The sequence below is a fragment of the Balaenoptera acutorostrata genome, chromosome 18 (genome assembly GCF_949987535.1).
Source record: "Balaenoptera acutorostrata chromosome 18, mBalAcu1.1, whole genome shotgun sequence".
Classification (NCBI taxonomy): Eukaryota; Metazoa; Chordata; class Mammalia; order Artiodactyla; family Balaenopteridae; genus Balaenoptera; species Balaenoptera acutorostrata.
In genome coordinates, this window is record NC_080081.1 from 57,703,074 (window position 1) to 57,726,810 (window position 23,737).

Sequence of the window (23,737 nt, forward strand, 5' to 3'; positions counted from 1 at the left end):
AAGTAACTTCTGGGAAGAGTCATGTGGTTTTATTCATAGGTGATTAAAAATACTATCACTGTTTTAATAAAAACAAATACACATAGAATGAAAAACAAAATCCTAGGGAAAAAACATTTAAGGGATACACTACTTGATTTACTCGTAAATAATAGAACATCAGTATATCTATTAGTATGTGATTTAAGTTAATGCCTCAAAATTAGTTTGGTTGCTTTTTATTTATTTACATATTTTTAACATTTATTTATTTATTTATTTTTAACATCTTTATTGGAGTATAATTACTTTACAGTGTTGTGTTAGTTTTGCTGTATAACAAAGTGAATCATCTATATGTATACATATATCCCCATTGGTTGGATTTTTAAATTTTTACATCAGTATGCAAAAGTTATTGGTACAGATTTTTCTATGCTGAAAATGCAATCTTAATGAAATATATTATGGAAGGAAGGAAGGGAGGGAGGGAGGGAGAAAAGAAGAAAAAAAGAAAGGAATTAGACTTTTGCTAAAGACAGCCTACATGATTCAATTAAGCCAACTTAAGGTGCACTGATATTTGCCAGGTTACTATCCTTCTCTGCAGAGAAAAGGTCCTAAAACTGCTATTGTTTATCACAAACTCTCCTAAAGTCAAATTTGGATCTGATAAAGTCAACAATTCTTCAGCACTCTGAAAATCAATCTCAAGTACAAGTTGCTAATAATTATTCCTTTGCCGGGTACCCATACAAAAACAATGTCAGAAATTCTTAAAGTTCTATTTGATATTCTACATCAGGGGGTCCCCAACCCCCGGGCCATGGACCGGTACCAGTCTGTGGCCTGTTAGGAACCAGGCTGAACAGCAGGAGGTGAGCGGCAGACGAGCAAACAAAGCTTCATCTGTATTTACAGCCGCTCCCCATCGCTTGCATTACCACCTGAGCTCCACCTCCTGTCAGATCAGTGGCAGTATCAGATTCTCACAGGAGCACGAACTCTACTGTGAACTGCGCATGCGAGGGATCTAGGTTGCGTGCTCCTTATGAGAATCTAATACCTGATGATCTGAGGTGGAGCTGAGGCGGTGACGCTAGTGCTGGGGAGCGGCTGTTAATACAGATTATCATTAGCAGAGAGGTTTGACTGCACAGAGACCATAATAAATCAACTGCTTGCAGACTCATAACAAAACCCTACCAGTGAGTGGCAAGCGACAATTAAGCTGCAGCTGGTGGCAGGCTATAGTGGCAAGTGAGTTGATGTACTTCAATTGTACAGCTGCACCTGGTAGCAGGCTTTAAGTCAGAATCCAACACTTATTTTAGTCTGTACGTGGCCTGCCCATTATTCTATTTACCACTTCCGTCCATGCCTCTTTCCCGCACCGCGCACTTGTCTCAGTCACAGTTTTGGTAAGCCCTCAGGCTAACCCTAGCCAAAATTAGTAAAAAACAAACGTTGCTGGAGAGCTTCTTTGAAAAGGGGGAAAGACCCAACGAGGAGACAGCAGAAGACTCTAAGACTGCCAACAAAAAGAAAGCTGCATTTCAAAGAAAATACCAAGAGTCCTACTTAAATTACGGGTTCATTGCAACGGGTGATTCACATTCTCCAAACCCACTTTGTATAATATGCAGCGACCAGCTATCCAGCGAAGCCGTTTGGAAACTTTCAAAACTGTTCCACCGGGCTTCCCTGGTGGCGCAGTGGTTGAGAATCTGCCTGCCAATGCAGGGGACACGGGTTTGAGCCCTGGTCTGGGAAGATCCCACATGCTGCGGAGCAACTGGGCCCGTGAGCCACAATTGCTGAGCCTGCGCGTCTGGAGCCTGTGCTCCGCAGCAAGAGAGGCCGCGACAGTGAGAGGCCCGCGCACTGCGATGAAGAGTGGCCCCCGCATGCCGCAACTAGAGAAAGCCCTCGCACAGAAACGAAGACCCAACACAGCCATAAATAAATACATACATAAATAAATAAGTAAATAAATAAATAAATAAAATTTTTTTAAAAACCGTTCCACCACATGGGGGCCAAGCACCCTGCATTAAAAGACAAGCCTCTGGAGGTTTTCAAAAGAAAAAATGTGAACACAAAGAACAGAAGCAATTATTGACGGCCACCACTTCATCAAATGTGTGTGCACTGAGAGCATCATTTTTAGTGGCTAACCGCATTGCTAAAGCTAAGAAGCCCTTTACTATTGGTGAAGAGTTGATCCTGCCTGTTGCAAGGACATTTGTCATGAACTTTTAGGAGAGGCTGCGGTTCAAAAGGTGGCACGTGTTCCTCTTTCGGCTAGCACCATAACTAGACGAATTGACGAAATAGCAGAGGATACTGAGGCACAACTGTTAGAGAGGATTAATGAGTCACTGTGGTACACAATCCAGGTTGACGAGTCTACCAGTGTTCACAACGAGGCAACAATGCTTGTTTTGTGCAATATGTTTTTCAGGAGGATGTGCATGAGGATATGTTACGTGCACTTTTGTTGCCAACCAACACCACAGCTGCAGAACTATTCAAGTCTTCGAATGATTACGTACCAGGAAAACTGAACTGGTCATTTTGTGTCAGTGGATGCACAGATGGAACGGTTGCCATGACTGGACAGCTTTCTGGTTTCACTACTCAGGTCGAAGAGGTCGCTTCTGAATGTGAGTCTACGCACTGTGTCATCTGTAGAGAAGTGCTGCCTAGCCAAAAAACGTCACCTGAACTTAACAGCGTTTTGCGGGATGTGATTAAACTTATCAACCACATTAAAGTACATGCCCTTAACTCACGTCTGTTCGCGCGGCTCTGTGAGGAGATGGACGCAGAGCACACACGTCTTCTCTTATACACAGAAATGAGATGGCTTTCTAAAGGTAGTTCACTGGTCAGAGTTTCTGAGTTCTGAGAGCCGCTCCAGAGATTTCGTTTAGAAAAACAGTCACCACTGGCAGCACATTTCAGTGACACAGAATGGGTCGCAAAACTGGCTTACTTGTGTGACATATTCAACCTGCTTGACAAACTCAATCTGTCACTTCAGGGGAGAACGACAACTGTGTTCAAGTCGGCAGATAAAGTGGCTGCATTCAAAGCCAAACTGGAATTATGGGGGCAACGAGTAAACACTGGGACTTTTGACATGTTTCAAACAGTAGCAGAGATTTTCAAAGAGAATGAACCAGGGCCTTCTTTCTATCACCTATTGCAGCTTTCAAAAGAGTTTGAGCATTACTTCCCAACCACAAAAGATCCCCAGACTGGGAAGGAATGGATCCGTGACCCATTTGTGAATAAGCCAGGTGAATCGACTTTGTCCGTGCTAGAAGAGGATCTACTGCTTGAGATCTCAAATGACGGTGGCCTTAAAAGTATGTTTGAGACAACTTCCAATCTCCATATGTTCTGGATTAAAGTCAAGGCAGAATATCCTGAGATTGCCACAAAAGCACTGAAAAGCCTGCTTCCATTTCCAACACCCTGTCTTTGTGAAGCAGAGTTTTCTGCAGTGACAGCAACCAAAACGAGAACACGGAGTAGACTGGACCTAAGCAACTCACGTCGGGTGTCACTGTCTCCCATCACCCCAAGATGGGACCAGCTAGTGGCAGGAAAACAAGCTCAGGGCTCCCACTGATTCTGCATTATGGTGAGTTGTATAATTATTTCATTATATATCACAATGTAATAATAATAGAAATAAAGTGCACAATAAATGTAATGCGCTTGAATCATCCCAAAACCATCCCCCACCCCGCTCCGGTCTGTGGAAAACCTGTCTTCCATGAAACCGGTCCCTGGTGCCAAAAAAGTCTGCAGACCACTGTTCTACGTCACTGAAGTTCTCAAAAATAGTAGTACCTCTCAGAATAATTACTCAGTAACAGCATTTGGCTACTGTTTCGTATATTAACAGAATAAATACCAACGAATTCCAAGAACTGCTAGTATTCTTGGTTTAAAATTTTTGCTAAAAATTGTTTTAGAGGAGGGCAGCAGTCTAGGGTCTGGTAGCGATTGCTTCCTGGATGACTTCCTCACCTATTTACCTTCCGGCAGGTTGTGTGGATCGACAGTTTTGCAGACAGCAAAGGAATTCTACTGTTTTGCCCAGAGTGCACCTTCAGGTCTACATACTTCCAGGGAAAAGGACCAAAATAAAGAAACAATTCCACAGCTTTACCCACTGATGGATCAGAAATCAAATTGTTTGGGGATGGGGTGAGCAGAGAGAGAGTCTGCGAGACCGCTAGAGGAGGGTCCCTCCAAGTCTGTCAGCTGCAAATTCCCCAATTTCCTTCTCTTGGTTACCCTGTCTGTAGTGAAACCCTTAAAATGAAACCCTTAAAATAAATTAAAAAAAAAAAGAGATGCCTCTTTTCTTTTAGCAGATGTACTCTACTAGTTGAAACAATCACAAGACAGCCCAGATTTCAGGGGAGGGGACAGAGTCCCTAAAATAAAAAAAGCAGCCCTTCAAAACCTTCAAAGCTTATCTGGAAGGTGAAGTCAACTGGGAGGAGCTACAGAACATGTTTCCTGCTTAGCAGGAATCAGAGCGGGAGGGTGGGGAAGCCCCGCTCTTGAGGACCTGTTTGGATTTGTAATTCTGTGGCTTTCCCCCACTCCAGCACGCACAGGCACCCCTTTTCAAACAATTCGTCAGCCTTCCTCCAGGGGAAGATCTTGACTATTTAAAACTCAATTCATAGTGAGGATGCTCCGTAAATATTAGTCATCTGAACTCCTCCCCCTTCTCCTCTTGTCAAAATATACGATCTGTTTTGCACAGAAGCTGAGAGATGGAGTTTGGAAGCACGCTGAAACTAGAAGTTCAGCCAGTTGAAACCATCTGGGTTTTTGGACCACAGTCTGATCCTCATATCTTCAAGTTCCAGCAGGATCTCTGCAAGGTCAGCCAGTCGATTCTCTCTTACGGAGTCCCATCAACACCAACCCCATTTGCTCTCGCGTGGGTGCAAGTATGTGGAATTGCAAGGAAAGGAGGCAGAAGAAACTCCCAAGATGTGCAGACAATCTGCCCTTTAAAATATTTCTCCTCCCTTTGCAACCTGGAATGCGGACCACAGGAATGTAGTACGATCCTTGGACTAGACAATTTCAATCATGAGCAAGTGTGAATGTCTGTGATGAAAATAGCAGCTGACTTGGGTCCACAAACAGAGGTCAAGGACACCTTTCCACATGCACTGTTACCAGTGCCTGCCTGGTGTAATTGTGTGAATAAAGATTAGTCTGTACACACACACACGCACACGCACACACGCATTATTCTTCAAAACAGCATCTCCATATAAGGAGACTTATATTTGTATAAAATAATGTGTTTGAAAATTACAGGCAATGTAGCAACAATTCCTGAATTAGTCTCTTGTTTGTTTAGTACTTCAGTTCAAAAGGCTAATCAGTATTTTGTTTAAGCTGCAGGAAGCAGGGCCTGAGGCTGACACACAGGACCTACAGCATCTAATTTCCATCTGATACAGTAGGTGGTTAGGATATGCCAGGCACTGTGCTGCCTTCCATCTATCACCTCACTGAATTTACACCGCAGCCCTGGCAAGCAGGTATTATCATCTTGATTTTACAAATGAAGAAACAAAGCTTGAGTGAATTTACGTAACTTCCTATGTCCCATAGCTAACTACTGGTGGAGCCAACATTCCAACAAACCCAGGCCTAACTCGAAATTCCACACCTGAGGCTACACCACTGTTTATTGGGAGCTGGGCCATGTGGAGGCCATGGAATTGCCCTGCTCCAGTCTCCCTTCAAGACAGCCTGCTGCAGGAAGCCTGGCTAACAGACAGTTGCTGGACCTTTGAATCCACCGTGGCTTTCCTCTGAGACCACGATTCCCTGGGGCTTCTCTCCACCCATCTGAACTTGACCAGAATTGGCCCATTCCCACCAGACCTGGGATTCCTCTAAAGCTGCACCATCTAATTCAGCTGCTACCAGCAGCACGTGACAACTGAGCACCTCAAATGTGGGCAGTGTGGCTAAGGAGATAAATATTTAATTGTATTTCATTTTAATTAATTTAAGTCTAAGTAGCCCCAAGTGGCTACTGGCTACCATACTGGAGAGCACAGACCCAGAACATTTCTGTGGCTGCAGAAAGTTCTATTAAACTGCACTGCCCTAAAAGGACAACTTCTGCTTAAAGAGATCATCAGACTGCACTCTGCAAAGATCCACAGGGGAGGTGAAAAAGACTTACCTACCTGAGAGGCACTTCCCTTTGAGATAGTCGTCCCAGAAGAGCCTGCAGACACTAGGAAGATGGTCAGAGGTGAAGAGAGGTGGATGGACAGCAGGAAGGCAGCAGCACGGAGCTCAGGTGACTCAGAGACACACTGCCTCTCTGGGGCTGGTCGCGCAGCTGGGGAAACAAAGCGTATCTTAGAAAGGGGAGCGTAGCATACCTGGGTCAATGGGGCTGAGAGAGCAGGATTTTATGTGGCTACTGAGAGAGAAGGGGAATGAGGACCCACGTGAGGTAAAGGTCTAGGCGTAATACCAGGTAGGAGGAGTTAGTTACATTTTTTTTCCATCGGTTTCTCCTACTCTTTTCTTTCTCCCTGATTATCTGACTCTGATCTCCTTACAAAATCCTTATTGTCCCCCGTTCTCCTCCACCCTCCAGCCACCAGAAAAAAAAAAAAAAACCTGCAATAAATACTTTATTTCTTTTATGTATTAGACTTTCATGTTCATTAGTCTTCATGCAGATTAACTGAACATTAAATTTTTTTTCTCAAGAAAAGTTAACTGTTCTTTGAACATGTATTATGACCCTCAGTTAACATTCTTTCATTAGGTCATAGAGTCAGTGGTAAGATGAGGTTATACTTTTTACCTTCATCAGAGGTATTTTCACAGGAAAATGTGGGCTAACACTAGCTTTCTTGTATAAAATAAGAATTAAAAATCTTGCGAAAATAAAATACGCTTAAAAAATACGTACAGGGCTTCCCTGGTGGCGCAGTGGTTGAGAATCTGCCTGCCAATGCAGGGGACACGGGTTCAAGCCCTGGTCTGGGAAGATCCCACATACCGCGGAGCAGCTAAGCCCGTGAGCCACAACTACTGAGCCTGCGCGTCTGGAGCCTGTGCTCCGCAACAAGAGAGGCCATGACAGTGAGAGGCCCGCGCACCGCAATGAAGAGTGGCCCCCGCTCGCCGCAACTAGAGAAAGCCCTCGCACAGAAACGAAGACCCTACACAGCCAAAAATAAAAAAAATAAAAAATAAAAAATACGTACATACAATTTCACTTACTGAAAAGCTATAATCAAGGCAAAGGTCTTTTCTTAAAACAATCAACTTTAGGAGCGACTTGCAAATTAATGTGTTCTTTTCTTTAACAGTCATTAGCCTGAATTGGTACCTAAGCCATAACATGAGAAAATAAAAGATTCATATCAACAGTTTTAAATTCTGTAGCCTCAATTCCCAGATATACTCTTAATAGTTGGTTTTATGAATTTCTCTTTAAAATGTGTGAAATTAATACATTCATCTAAAAAGGCAACTGAGAATCCATACACAGCTCAAAAATACAAACTTCAGAAACACAGATGTTCTACCAAATTCTCACTTGCTTACTCCCAGCTAAATTCATCACTGAGCGTTAAAAAGATTTTCTAAACTGTTGAGGACAAAAAAAAAAATGGTATTATACATTCATATCTGGCTCTGTCACCATCTAGGGCATGTTACTATAGCCGTTAAACATCTGGGCAGGAGGAAAGGATCTATTTGGGAGCTTTTGGCTACCATGACAACTGAGTGTAAGTCTCTCAAACAGTTCGGTCTCTGCTCCTCTACTTTTAACACCACTGCAGGCCTTTCATTTTCATTCCAAAAGCCCAGAGTAGGTACCATTTTAAAACAACAATCATCACAGTAAATAATATTTACGTGTAGGAAGTCAGTTCCTAGAGCATGTTTCTCTTGCTTCTGTCCTAGTTTATTACTGTGGGTAGGACAAATTCTTTCTAATTGCAGTGATGCAGTTAAAGTAGTTTGGACTTCATGGCTTTTAGATGAGGAAGTCCTCTATTTCTGAGTTACTCAAGAGATGGTGCTTAGTGAAAAAGTCTTAATGAAAATTAGCCACCATTATTTTTCCCATGAAGAAGCCTCCCTTCTGGATGTTAAAAATCTTTATCAAAATTCTAAATGACACAGAATATGGAAAATAATAATTATAGCTTTCATGTAGTCATGTTTTCTGTATATTGGATGTGCAATGCACTTTGTACACATCATTTTATATTTATTCTTCAAAACTACCTGTAAAGTTGGTATTATTATTTAGATCTCACAGTTATGGAAACTAAACTATGGAGAAAGGTATAACAACATTCACTCCACAGATATTTACTGAGTGCCTACTGTGTGCTAGGCACCAGGAGTATAATGGTATGAAGCATTATAGCATGTCCCTACTTCCATGGAGCTAATCATGCGTGGGCAAAGGGAAACAAACAGCTAGTAAGGGACAGAGGCAGTAACAGAGAAGCTAATTCTGGTTTGAGTGTCCAAGATGGCAGAGTAGGAAGCCCCAAACTCACCTCCTTCCATGGACACACCAATATCATAACTATTTACAGAGAAACTATCTATGAAGAAGATCTGAAGACTAGGAGAAAGTATTTTCCACAACTAAAGATATAAAGAAGGAACTGAAATGAGATAGGTAAGAGGGATGGAGAATTGGTATAGTCAGAACCCACACCGCCAGGTAGGTGAGCTACAAACAGGAGGATAATCACAATTGCAGAGGTTCTCCCCAAGGATCGAGTGGTCTGAGCCCCGCACTGGGCTCCCCAGCCTGGAGGTCCTACACTAGGAAAACAAGCCCCCAGAACATCAGGCTTTGAAGGCCAGCAGGGTTTGCATTTGAGAGAGGCGGAGGGCTATAGGAAACAGAGACTCCACTCCTAAGGGCACACGGAAATCTCACACACTCCAAGTCCAGCACAGAGGCAGTGATTTGAAAGGAGCCTGGTTTGGACCCACTTGCTCACCTTGGAGAGCCTCCTGGAGAGGCAAGAGGCAACTGGGACTCCACTGGGAACAAAGACACTGGCAGCAGCCACTTTTAGGAGCTCATTTAACCACAAGGACACTGACGATGGTGAACACCATTTTGGAGTCCTCCCTCTAGCTTATTAGTGCCAGGGACTTACCTGCCCACCAGCAGGCTGGCACCAGCGCCAGACACACTCAGGGCGTCACAGCCAGCCAAGCTGGGACCTGGCCCCATCCACCAGCAGGCTGGCAGCCACTGCATGAGGCAGGGCCTGGTAGTCAACCGAGCCAGGAGTCTGCCCTGCATATCAGCACACCCAAAGTAGCCAGCCCGCCACAACAGAAGGGCCCACAGAGCCCACAGAAAAGCATATCGCTAGAGCATATAGCTCTGGTGACCAGAGGGGGAGTGTGCGGCTGGGCCCAAAGGATGCCTACTAATTATCTCTCTCTGGGCACAGAAAAAAACTAAAAATGGATTAAAGACTTGAAGAGCTGAGACCATAAAACTTCTAGAAGAAAACATACGCAGTATGCTTTTTGACATCGGTCTTACAATATTGTTTTAGATATATCTCCTCAGGCAAGGAAACAAAAGCAAAAATAATCAAATGGGACTACATCAAACAAAAAGTTTTTACACAGTGAACAAACTGAAAAAGTAGCCTACTGAATGGGAGAAGTTATTTTCAAATCATATATCTAACAAGGGGCTACTATCCAAAATGTGCAAAGAACTCATACAGTTCAACATGAGAAAAACAAGCAACTGGTTTAAAAAATGGACAGAGGACCTGAATAGACATTTTTCCAAAGAAGACCTACAGATGGCCAACAAACACATGAGAAGATGCTGAACATCACTAAACATCAGGGAAACACAAATCAAAACCACAATGAGGTATCACTTCACACCTGTCAAAGTCAGCACTGCAAAAAAGACAACAAATAACAAGTCCTGAAGAGATATGGAGAAAAGGGAACCCTTGTGCATTGTCAGAATGAATGTAAATTGGTGCAGCCCCTGTGGAAAACACTATGGAGCTTCCTCAAAAAAAACAGATTGCTGGTTATACACCTGTCTCCCCAACTCCCATTCACACTGGTAGCCTGAAATTAGCCATGCTTGGCAAATGCTAAAAATTAGGCCTCTTTTCTCCCTGAGAGCCAAATTACTAGCATAGCACTCTCCTCCTAAAAATATATTGCCCCCCCCACAAGGAAATATGCTTCATGAAGGTAGAGCTTTGTCTGTTTTGATCAATGCTTTCTCCACAAGACCTATAGTGCTTGGCACGTTGTAAGAGGTAAATATTTGTTGAATGAAATAATATTTTGTTGTAGCTCCTACACTCAAGCCGATTGAAAGACGACTACCCAAACTCCAAAATTCCATTTTCAGAACTTGTATAAACACGTTCTGTGGTTCAGAAAGTCTGGTCCTTTCCCAAGACTACTTCATCTGCTCATAAAGGGGTCTCCTCAAAAAGGGAACCCTCCTACATTGTTGGTGGGAATGTAAGTTGGTGCAGTCACTGTGGAAAACAGTATGGAGGTTCCTCAGAAAACTAAAAACAGAATTACCATATGATCCAGCAATCCCACTTCTGGGCATATATCCAGACAAAACTATAATTCAAAAAGATACATGCACCCCTATGTTCATAACAGCAGTATTCGCAATAGCCAAGACATGGAAACAACCTAAATGTCCATCAACGGATGAATGGATAAAGAAGACGTAGTACGTATGTACAATGGAATACTACTCAGCCATAAAAAAGAACAAAATAATGCCATTTGCAGCAACATGGATACAACTAGAGATGATCATATTAAGTGAAGTAAGTCAGACAGAGAAAGGTAAATACCATATGATATCACTTATACATGGAATGTAAAATATGACACAAATGAACAGAAACAGAATCATGGACACAGAGAAGAGACTGGTGGTTGTCAAAGGAAAGGGGGCTGCGGAAGGGATGGAGTGGGAGGCTGGGGTTAGCAGATGTCAGCTTTTATATATAGGATGGGTAAACAACAAGGTCCTAGTGTAGAGCACCGGGAACTATATTCAGTACCCCATGATAAACCATAATGGAAAAGATTGTATAACTGAATCACTTTGCTGTACAGCAGTAATACAACATTGTAAATTAACTATACTTCAATTAAAAAAAGAAAAAAGAAAAAATGAAATAAATAAAGAAATAAAATAAAGGGGTCTCCTCTCTGCCTGCATGGCTGTTGAGCAGGAGGTACAGGAATCGCCAGTGAACCTCAGTCCCTGGAAATACCTCCAACTGAAAAAGGTGGCACAGTGGTTGAGAATCTGCCTGCCAATGCAGGGGACAAGGGTTCAAGCCCTGGTCTGGGAAGATCCCACATGCCGCGGAGCAACTAGGCCCATGAGCCACAGTTACTGAGCCTGCGCGTCTGGAGCCTGTGCTCCGCAACAAGAGAGGCCGCGATAGTGAGAGGCCCGCGCACCGCGATGAAGAGTGGCCCCCACTTGCCGCAACTAGAGAAAGCCCTCGCACAGAAACGAAGACCCAACACAGCCATAAATAAATAAATAAACAAACAAACAAACAAACAAACCCAAAGTTTAAAATACACTATTTAGTATGTGAAGCTACTTTTTTTTAAAAGTCAAGGAGCAGTTTACCAGGAGCTCTGAAGGCAACACCAAGCTGACAAGGACCTGTAGAGTTGCAATAGGATTCTTTCACTTATCTAAGGATAGCTCTGTGTTAAGTGGGGTGTTTCCATCAGAGACAGAACATTGCTGACCCGCTGAAAAGTGTTAACAGGATCTTAACTAGATTTTAGTGAAAATAGTTGAGTGTTAGCGAGCTTGTTGAAATCCGTGGAGGCGGTCAGAATTCTGTTGGGAAGCTGGGAGAGTCTCTGGCAAAGATAATAAGACGCAAAGTATTGGATTAATTGGGCCAAGAGTACCTAGTTTGTACTTAGTGTGCAAAGAGGTTCATTTTTCATAAATAACACTTTCTAACTTTCCTTACATAGGTGTTACCAATATATCCCAAATAACTCATTTATAAGTGCATAGCTTATTAGTAGAAAGTTCCTTATAATTTTCCTTATTTTCAACCATTATCAGTGGTATAGTAAGTTAAGACATCCTTGGCAGCAAAGTTACCAAAACTCTGGTCTGGCCACAGAGGAACCCTGGCCTGATGTGTGTCTAGTACTTCCGTTCCCCTCAACGCATCAGACCCATTATTTCACATGATCTACCAACAATTCTGTAGGGCGGATATGACAAGCCTCATGTTATAATTATGAAAACCGAAGCCCAAGGAGGTTACAGCTTACCAGTTAGGGCAAATATGGTCACTAAAATCCCAGACCACAGACTCAAGAAACCTACTGCTCTTTCTACCACAAGATGCGGGGTCTACTGGAATAAAATTTAGTCTCTTCGGGGATGTGCTGGACCTGGGTAGATGTGAGGATGTCCTAGCTGAGCCTCAGGTAGAGGCATCTTACGGAAGCTCTACGGTCCTGATCCCTGAGTCTTATCTGGCTAAATTCCACCTTGAGCTTAGCGTACTGCATAAGGCTTACAGCCAGGAGCACCCAAGTCACTGAGCTGAGAATCATCCGGGAAAAGGCAGGAGTAGGGGACCTCTGCCTGGTGCCTACAATGCAGGTTGGCAGGAAATAATCCCTTCATGTGACACCACCTGTACAATATCTTCCTCTGTTAAATGTTCCTGAAAAACGTCTTAGAAACACATCCTCTGCGTTACTAAAGACACTTCAGTAACTGAATCCTTAATTCAATACATGAAAACATCATCTTATTCTGAGGGGTGAGAACGGGTAGGAGTATGGGAAGGGCAATGTATTATTTCGGGTTGAGTCTCCTGATAATAAAAATACTGGCTTTTAAACAACATAATTCTTTTTCCCAAAAACATAAATTATTTCTCTTCTGCTCAGTGTCACAAATATTTTTATCTCCTATGCAAAGAACATTGTGCTGGGTGTCAAAAGATATAAAGATGAATAAGAAATGATTTCTTCCCTCGAGGCATCATTGATCTAATGAAAAGATGGAAATCTTTCTAGAATAGATTTTTACATGTGTCTACCTTCTTAAGAATAATATTATACAGCTTTTCCTCGGTGACTTAGGGCATCATTATGAATATCCGCTGCTGTCCTGATAACAACAATGGGCACAGCTGTAGTTAAGTTAACCAAGAACTTGCCATCTACCTCTTTGAATTGGCTAGATGGATGGATGGATGGACAGAAAGACAGATACAAATATCCCTTTGCGCTCTGGTCTTTTTCCCATTCTTCCCATGCCATGTATGAACTAAAGAGCTACCGTGTGACAAATGTGCTTTGAACAAGCACAGAACTGCCTTTAGTCTTCACTGAGGCACAGGGAGGGCTGAAGTCTTCTGCTGAGCACCCTGCTGAGTCCCCAGAGCTGCCCTGAAGGTCACTTCTTATTGCTGGGCCTCTCTCTGACGTGTCACCCTCCCACCCCCCTCTTGTCACGTGAATTTCCACACTGCTAGCACCCCCCCTTCCAATCTCTGCCAATTACTCTGAGACTCTTCACTCTTCGTTGTGCTCGAATTACACTGTGCCTAAGACGCCTAGCAGAGGGCAGTCACAGGGCAGGCGCTGGAGAAAGGCTGGTGTTTGACGTGACACTTTTCCCAGTCTCTGCATCTGTCACAGGATCAGGTGGACACATACAAGATACTGCTCCTCTTTGCGGTCAGCAAACCCACAAATCACAATCCATCACTTTTTATTTGTGCGTATCTGTGAATAAAGTTTTCTTTTTTTCCTCTCACCCCTGCACAAGACACTCATTATGCTTGCCATAACTCATTCGTAACGGTATAGTCCAATAGCTTAAAAGCTCCTTATTATTTTCATAGATTTTCTCCACCCAGCAGTTCTATTTTAATAAAATAGTCACTTTGGCTTTATTTATATTTTTATGAATAATTTATATTTCGGTTATAACGAATAATTCTGGGTCTGAGCTATGTTGTCATGGACACACAATTTGAGCTTTCTAGAAGCAGCATCACCGCCATTCCGGTGTTGCTTCCTCTTACCTAATGATGACAAACCTACAGATGAGATGAAAGTCTAAGGTTCGCAGCTAAAAGGCAAAGCAATTATAAAGTATGCCACGTGTAGCATCTGATTATTTCTCTCCGTATAACTTCACACTTGCAATTGAAAAACAAAATGTTCTTGTCTTATTTGTAACATAAACCATGTCATGGAATCCTTTTATTTTTTATTTTTTTATTTTATTTTATTTTTGGCTGCGTTGGGTCTCTGTTGCTGCGCGCAGGCTTTCTCTAGTTGTGGTGAGCGGGGGCTACTCTTCATTGCGGTGTGCAGGCTTCTCATTGCGGTGGCTTCTCTTGTTGTGGAGCACAGGCTCTAAGTGCACGGGATTCAGTAGTTGCAGCACGCAGGCTCAGTAGTTGCAGCATGCGGGCCCTAGAGAGCACGGGCTTCAGCAGTTGTGGCACGCAGGCTCAGTAGTTGTGGCTCGCAGGCTCTAGAGCGCAGGCTCAGTAGTTGTGGCTCAAGGGCTTAGTGGCTCCGTGGCATGTGGGATCTTCCTGGACCAGGGATCGAACCCGTGTCCCTGGAGAATCCTTTTATTTTAATCTCCTTGCAGGCTCTCATTAAAGCTAGCACACATATAATTGCACTGAAAACTGGTAACGATTACACTATTATGGCGTAAGAATTAATGTAAGGTGCATTAACAAATATTAAAATAACTGTTACAAATACAAGAAAAACATGACTGCACTACACTCTTAAGGGCTTCATTTATGTAAGAATTTTTCCCATCTCCTTCCTGTTCACCCAGACAACAGCCAGATAAATGACAGTCTCTAATCTTTACTAATAGGGTTGTTTTCTCAGAGAATAACTTCCTATGATCCCCCCCGTTTTGAAATTTTGCACCTCTCATGAGTATATGAAAATCCCAGCATTTCACTTTGCCCCATTTCAAATTTATATGGCAGAGTTCCAAACGCTGGGAGCTGCAAAGTGCCCATGTTTAGGACGTATCAACCATCTGCCCTGGTCATCAAGACAGAGTCCAGACATCGAAGTGCTCATGGCATTTATGTAATGTTTTTGTGCTATTTTGCAGGTGATAAATGGAGTCTAGCTTTTCCAAACTCAGACCCATCTAATTCCATGCATGTGAGTACTTTTCTTGTGCTGTGTATTCAACTGTGCATGTTTGTACTTGCTCACTTGCCTCTCCCCCCCGCCCCTGCCATCTCTCTCTCTCTCTCTCACACACACACACACACAGTCTGAGAGCAAATCACGTAGGTGCCCCAGAAAGGCTAAAGGTTTGATACCCATTCAAACTGATATTTCTAAAGTATTTACTCAACGTTTATTAAGTGGAATTGGGGAAAACTTATTTTCTATTAAGTAAAGTGTGTATCTCTTCATGGTTAGTTAGCAGAGCTAGTTCACACACTGAATGCACGTATCACTTTCTCGAGCTTCAATTTCTTTTTTCACAATGTTTTGGTCTCATGGCTGGTTAAAATTAGTTACTCATACTCATGAGGGCAGCAGTAACCTACACATATAGAGTTACAAAGTGGACCGCAAAGTTCCTTGGTTTGTTTGTTTACGTTCAGGTTGTCAAAACATTTTCCACTTTTCCCTGGTCCTTTTCTCAGTTCAATCTTCTTTTCTCTTCAGTCTTCTTGGCTTCTTACGATTTACCAAACCAAGCAAAATCTTGGGAAGCACACTAACAACTTTCAAATTTAGAAACTAAAAATAAATGTACGGCATGGTGATGATAGTTAATAACACTGTAATATATTTGAAAGCTGCTAAGAAAATATATCTTAAAAGTTTCCATCATAAGAAAGAAAAATCGCAATTGTGTGTGGTGATGGATGTTAACTAGATTTATTGTGGCGATCATTTTACAATATATACATATATCAAATCATTATGTTGTACACCTGAAACTAATATAATGTTATGTCAATTGTACCTCAATAAAAGAAAATAAATTTAAAAATAAATAAATCACTCATTTCCAATAAACACACCTATATAAAATACTACTCAGTATAAGAATTTCAACTGACTGTGAATTGCCAAATTCAGGTGATTGCAATTGTGGGGAGGCTTGCTGTAACATTGTGCAACATATCTAATATAGTTCAGCAATGCCAACAATTATTATTGTTATCTTGCTCCCACCCCTATGAGGGGGCTGGAATAAACTTTGTCTTGCCAACTGCCTAAGTGTTACACATGGAAACCTGAGCTAATAGGTGCCATGTTTCCTGTTTACACCAATGATATTCCATTGGTATACATTGGTGCCAGAAGAAGCTGCCTTTCCTTAATTCAGATCTGTTCACCCAGATACGCACATGTATCCCTGGATCCGTTAGGCATCAAGAATTACAATACTTGGAAGACTAATCCTCCAGTCTAAATGTTTAAATGTTAAATGCTAAATTATGTTGCAGGATCTGAAGCAGGATGTTGCAGGATCTGTTGCAAACATGACTCAGTCACACATCTGCTGCAGCCCTGTCCAGATGTCAGAATGCATGTCATTTCGGATTAATTTATAATGAGAGAAATCAAGGCATGACCCATGTAGTCTCAAAGGTCTCCTTAGATGATGGTGAAGACCTATGATGCTCCCTGAAGTATGGCTGACTCTCCGATCTTATTAAGGATATATGTTTCTGACATTTTAAATATCTTAAGTCAGTGATTTTAGCCACTTGGGAAAAACAATGTTGCAGCATGTAATTTAAGGTCATTTCAACAGAGCCAGTTCAATCTTAAATCATCATTTCTAATGCATTCTAGCAATGCCTCTTTTGTGAAGTCACTCTGCACAATAGTGCCAGTGACCATGGAATGTGACTGAACAACAAATTACTTGTCAAGTTTGCAAAACAAGTCAACCTCTCAGCAGTTGAGAGCTTTGCCTAAGAGCCTGTGCTTGCCCCTGGCATGGTACCTTGCTCTTCTTCATCAGTTTCAGCAATGCCACATTGCTTTCCAGCCTCCTAACTCACTGGCCTCACAAACACAGACTCCCTAAGTGCTCTCAAAGATGCTGGTTATCAGCTTCGGGGGAGACACTTTCTTTTCCTTTCTGCAAACTCTGCATTTTTTTTCTGACATTCATATCCAATCAATCACTGTCAACAGTCATCTTCACATATGAATGTTAATACTAATATTATTAGAGAATTCTTGGTAATCTGTTTTGTGGGTAGAGTTGAAAGGGGGTGACCGTAAGCAAGCAATCCAAAGGAAAATCATTTCAACTACTCTGAAAGCCTACCTCTGTGAAGCAGTCAGAGAGAGCAGATTAATGTCCCAGGTAGGCTCATTGTGAATAAGATGGTGTGTATTACAGCTAGGAAGGGCCAACCAAGTAGATCTCACTTGACCGGCCCAGTTGACAGTAGCAGAACATGTTAGAAATGAAAACCCAGATATATCCTGTATGGGTTACTCATATTCTTGTAAGTCACTAATTTGAGAGCATCATATCTGATGATTGAGAAAGATCTGGAAGGGAATTGGATTATCATTGACAAATAGTTCTAAATGGATAGAAATAACATCTTTGTTGGTGCCCCATCTGTCATCAGCTATAAAGGGCAGATTTTTTATTATTATTATTATTATTATTTTTTTTTTTTTTGCTAAAGTCATAGGAATAGAATTATGGGTTCTTTCCAAAAGAGTAAAAAGAAAGCAGACTTTATGACTCCTGGAAAGTTTTTACCCAAGAATTTCTGCAGGGTGATTTGAAAATTAATGCTTTTTCCTCCAGGGGAACTTGTATAAAAAAATTAATTTGATAACCAATTAATTATCATAAATTCTCCTCAGTGTTTTTCTCACCAAGACTTTTATGACTCTCAAAATAAATCAGCAGCATTATGATCTGTGCCTTCCACTACAGCCCAGTACTTTGTTCCATAAGTGCAATACAATACATTTCAATTCCCATCGTCTAACACTATCTTTGCAAACAAATATTAAGCCTTACATTTTATAATAAATAGTTCTGGATGATAAAAACTGTACTTAAATATTTCTGAGTGATAACAAAAGTTTACACTAGTTGCCTGCTTAGTTTTTTCAGACATTGCCAAACTGTTTTCCAAGGTGGCTGTACAATTTCACATTCCTACCAGCAATCTATCAGTGATCTAGTTTCTCTGCATCCTTGCCAGCATTTGATGTTGTCACTAGTTTTAATTTAGCCATTCTGATAGATGTATAGTGATTTGGGATTGTGGTTTTAATATGCATTTCCATGACGACTAATACTATCCAACGTTTTCACATGGTTATTGGCTACCTGCATATACCCTTTGGTGAAATTCTTCAGGTCTTTTCCCCACTTTCTAATTAGATTGTTTCTCAGTGTTGACTTTTGAGAGTTCTTTATATATTCTAGGGTAGTAGTTCTTTCTCAGATCAGTGATTTGCAAACATTTTCTCCCAGCCTGTAGCTTATATTTTTATTCTCCCAACAGAGTCTTTGGCAGAGCAAAACAATTTAATATTAATGAAATCTGAAAAATTCTGATTTATTTATTTTTTCTTTTGTGGATCATGCTTTTGGCATCAAGTTTAAGAACTCTTTGTCTATGCCTAGGTCCCAAAGATTTCATTCTACTTTTTCTAACAGTTTTGTACTTAACTCCATGATCTATTTTGAGTTAATTTTTGTATAAGGTATGAAACGAAGATTGAGGTTCATTTTTCACCTATGTTATTGCTCCAGCACTGTGTGTTAAAAAAGGTATCCTGCCTCCATTGAATTGCATTTGCACCTCTGTCAAAAGTCAATTGTGCATATTTGTATGGGTCTTTGACTGGGGTCTGTATTCTCCTCCATTGATTTATGCATCTATCCCTCCACCAAAACCACAGTCTTGATTATAGTGTCTATATAATAAGTCATGGAACGGGGTAGATTGAATCCTCTCATGCTGCTTTTTTCAAAATTGTTTAAACTATTCTAGTTCTTTTGCCTTTCTATACAAAATTTAGAATAATCTTGTCAATAGCCACAAAATTGTTCCTGTGATTTTGATAGGAATTGCTAGCAAACCTATGTATCAGCTTGAGGATAACTGACATCTTCCACTCCATGCCTTTCCATTTGTTTAAATCTTTTTTTATTTCTTTCATCAGTATTGTGTAGCTTTTAGTATACAAGCCTTGTACGTTTTGTTAGATTTACACCTAAACACTTCTTTTTGAGCAACTGTAGGCAGTATTATATTTCTGAATTTCTGTGTCAATGTGTTTATTGCTGGTATACAGAAATACAACTGACTGTATGTTTAGTTGCATCCTGTGATCTTCCTGAACTCACTTATTAGTTCTAGGGTTTTTTTAAAACATAGATTCTTTGTGATTTTCTATATATACAACCACGTTGCCTGTAAATAATGGCAGTTTTATTTCTTCCTTCCCAATCTATGTGTTTTTTGTTCCTTGCTTTATAGTACTGTTGAGTAAGAATGGTGAGGGTGGATATCCTTGCCTTGTTCCCAATCTTAAGGAGAAAGCATTCAGCTTTTCATCTTTAACTGTAAAGTTCTGTGTAGGTTTTTTTTGTAGATTGTCACATATCAAATTGGAGAAAACTCCTCTATCCCTATTTTTTAATCATGAATAGGTGTTGAATTTTGTCAAATGCTTTTTCTGCATCAATTGATATGGTCATGTGTTTTCTGTAACTTATTAATATAGTGGATTACATGGATGGATTTTCAAATACTGAACCAGCTCTTTTTCCATGGAATAAATTCTACCAGGTCATGGCTTATAATTGTTAATATATTGTTAAATTCTATTGATTACTATTTTGTTAAAGATTTTTGTATCTCTATAGGAGAAATATTGGTATATAGTTTTCAATTTTGTATTGTTTTTGTCTGGTTTTGGTATCAGGGCAATGCTAGCATCCCACAATGAACTGAGAAGAGTTCTCTTCTACTTTCTGGAAGAGACTACAGAATTGGTATTAATTATTCTTTAAATCTGCAATAGACCTCTCCAGAAAAAAATCAACTGGGCCTGGAGATTCCTTCTGGGGGAGTTTTAAAATTATGAATACCATTTCCTTAATAGTTACAGGGCTATTCAAATTATCTACATCATATTGGGTGAGTTGTATTATTTTGTGTTTTTAAAGGAACTAGTCTATTCCATCTAGGCTGCCAACTTTATGTAGGTAAGACTGTTCACAGTATCACCTTTATTTCCTTTTGAAGCCTGCAGGGTCTGTAGTGATATCTGTGTTTCATTCCTGATACTAGTTATTTCTATCGTCTCTCTTTTTTTCTTTGTCAGTTTTGCTAGAGGTTTGTCAATTTTATTGATTTTTTCAAAGAACCAGTTCCTCATTCTATTGATTTTTCTATTTTTCTGTTCTCAATTTCACTGATTTCGACTTTTACCCTTATTATTTCCGTTTTTTTTACTTGCGTTGGGTTTAGTTTGCTGTTCTTTTTCCAGCTTCTTGAGGTGGGAACTTAGATTACTGATTTAAGACTTTCCTCATTTTTATATGAATTTAGTCCTATGAATTTCCCTCTCAAAACTGCTTTAGCTGCTGCCCACAAATTTTATGTTGTATCTTCATTTTCATTTAGTTCAACGTATTTTTTATTTTCCTTTGATACTTCCTCTTTGACCTGTGGATTATTTAGAATTATGTTGCTTAGTTTCAAAGTGTTAAGAGATCATCCTGTTATCTTTCTGTTATTGATTTCCAGTTTAATTCTATTGGGGTCAGAGAACATACTCTATATAGTTTCAATTGCTTTAAATTTGTTAAGTTTGTCTTATGACCCAGTAGTCTTTCTGGTATCTGTTCCATGGGCACTTGAAAAGAATGTGTATTCTGCTGTTGTGTGGAGTAGTTTCTAAATGTCAATTAGATCCTGTTGATTTGTTGATTAATGGTGTTATGAGTTCTTCTATATCCTTGCTGATTTTCTGTGTAGTTATGCTGTCAACTGTCAAGAATGGGACGTTGAAATCTCCACCTGTAATTGTGGATTTGCATATTTCTCCCTTCAGCTCTATCAGTTTTTGGGTTTTTTCCACATATTTTGTAGCTCTGTTGTTTGCTGCAGTCACATTTAGGACAGCTATATCTTCATGGTAGATTAACCCTTTTATCATTATATAAAGTTCAGCTCTTTCTCTGGTGATTTTCTTTGTCTACATTATCTGATGTTACAACCTTGAATTCCTTTGATTAATGTTGACATGATATATATTTTTCTGTCCTTTAACTTTCAATGTTCCTATATTGTTATATTTGAAGTGAGTTCCCTGTAGACAGCATATAGTTGGTTTTTATTTTTTAATCCATCCTGACAATTTGTCTTTTACTTGATATTTTTAGATTATCTGCATTAATGTAATTATTGATATATTAGGGTTTCTGCCATCTTATTTTTAATTTTGTTTGTTCTGTTTTTCATTTCTCTATTTTTTTCTTGTGCTTCAAGTAAGTGAGATGAACACTGTAGAATTCCATTTTGATTTATCTGTAGTGTTTTTGAATGTACCTCTCTGTATAATTTTTCAATGGCTTCTCTAGGTATTACGTATATACCTAACTTGCCACAGTCTATTGGTGGCATCATTTTACCAGTTCAAGAGCAATAGAGAAAACTTACCTACTTTTATGTCTCTTTACCTTCCCTATTTAAAATATAATTGTACTCAATATTTCCTCTACATTAATTTAGAAGCTATATCAGTGTTATAATTTTCATTTCAACTACTGAACACAATTTGGAAAATTCAAGAGAAGAAAATCTAATATATTTACCCATATTTTTGCTTACCACATTGTTTCTTCTTTTCTGAGTGCCCTGAATCCCTTTTATTTATTGTTTCCTTTCTGTTCAGAGAAATTCCTCAAGCCACTTTTTTAGGACAGATCGACTGGGGTCTAATTCTCTTAGTTTTCCTTATTCTGAAAATGCCTTGATTTCCCCTTCATTCCTGAAGGATATTGTTACTGGGTTTAGGACTATGAGTTGACAGTTCTTTTCTTTCAGCACATGAAAAATATTGTGCCACTTCCTTCTGGCTTCCATTGTTTCTAATGAGAAATCTGCCCTTTCAATTATTTTGCTCCTGTAGGTAAAGGGTTGTTTTCTCTTGCTGCTTTCAAGACGTATCCTTGAAAATAGTTTTGAAATTTAATTATAATGTGTGGTGATGTGGATCTGTGTTTATTCTTTTGGGGAATGTGTTCAGCTTCTTGAATCTGTAGGTTTATGTCTCTTGCCAAATTTAGGAAGCTTTCAGCCACTGTATCTTTTTTTTTTTGGCCATTATAATTTCAAGTTGTTTTTCAGCACACCCTCTTTCTCCTTTCCTTCTGGTACTTCAATGCCATGAATATTCGATTTTTTGTTATAATTCCACAGGTCCCTGATCCTCTATTCATTGAGAACTTTTTTCCCATTCTATTTTCCCTCTGTTGTTCGCATTGGGTTAATTATTCTCATTCTGTCTTCCCGTTCACTGATTCTTTCTTCTATCCCCTCCATTCTGCTGTTTAGCACATCCACTGAGACTTTTATTTTGGTTTTTGTATTTTCAGTTCTAAAATGTCTACTTGGTTCTTCTTCATATTTTACGTTTCCTTGTTGAGACTTTCTATTTCTTTGCTGGGGCTTTCTAGTATTTTCATTTATTTCAACAGTGTTTGTAGTTGCTTATTGAAGCGTTTTTATCATGAATGCTTTAAAATCCTTGTTAGATAATTCTGTCATCTCGATGTTGGCATGAATAGATTACCTTTTTTCATACAGCCTGAGATATTCCCCATTCTGGGTACAAAGAGTGATTTTCAATTAAAACCTGAACATATGTGTATTACGCTCTGAGACACTGGATCTTATTTAAACCTTCTATTTTAATAGGCTTTCCCTGATACTGATCTGATAGGTATAGGGATGATACCATCTCATTATTGCCAAGTGAAGGTAGAAGTCCAGGTTCACTACTGAGCCTCTATTGACACACAAGTGCGGGATTTTGTTAGATGAGTATCCATTTTCAGTTGTTTAGCCCTTGCATTTGATTATATTGCACCTTTATTTTCCAGACTTTTTTGCCTCATAGTCCTTAAGTGCTATTTCAGCAACAGTGGGAACAGAATATTCCAAGAATAGGGCAGCAATAAAATATCATGTACAACAGGAATACAATTAAAACACCCTCTCCCCAGTTAAAGCTTATTGCCATTAATACATAGCCCCTAAAACAGGTTTTGTTTATTTTGTTTAATTCAAAAGATGAAGCTCCTTCTTTTCTCTACAAAGAAACACACGCACAGAAAAGGATTAACTCCTTGTGGACCTCAATGTAGTATATAAAGATGTGTGTGTGTGTGTGTGTGTGTGTGTGTATACAAACTTTTGATAATATTTGCTCACAGTAGAATACTTTGGGGAAAGAGAAATGCATAAAAATATAACTCTACATAATACCATCTAGCTATAAACTACTCTTACATTTTCTTTGGAGTAGTCCACTCTAGTTTCTTCCTATGCACTTATTATTTTCTTCTCTTTATAAAATGGGC

The 23,737-nt window shown here is 40.0% G+C and overlaps 1 protein-coding gene across 7 annotated transcripts in view; it reads right to left on the reverse strand.

Moving 5' to 3' along the window:
- ENOX1 (ecto-NOX disulfide-thiol exchanger 1) overlaps window positions 1-23,737 on the reverse strand; it is a 614,655-nt gene that overhangs the window by 422,896 nt on the left and 168,022 nt on the right. For 6 of the 7 annotated variants that reach the window (XM_057532923.1, XM_057532921.1, XM_057532924.1 and 3 more), the window contains one exon: window positions 6,231-6,388. The gene's annotated coding sequence lies outside the window, so the exon portion shown is untranslated. Of the gene's footprint in view, window positions 1-6,226; window positions 6,389-23,737 lie in introns of all 7 variants that reach the window. The other variant, XM_057532919.1, reaches the window with a different exon arrangement.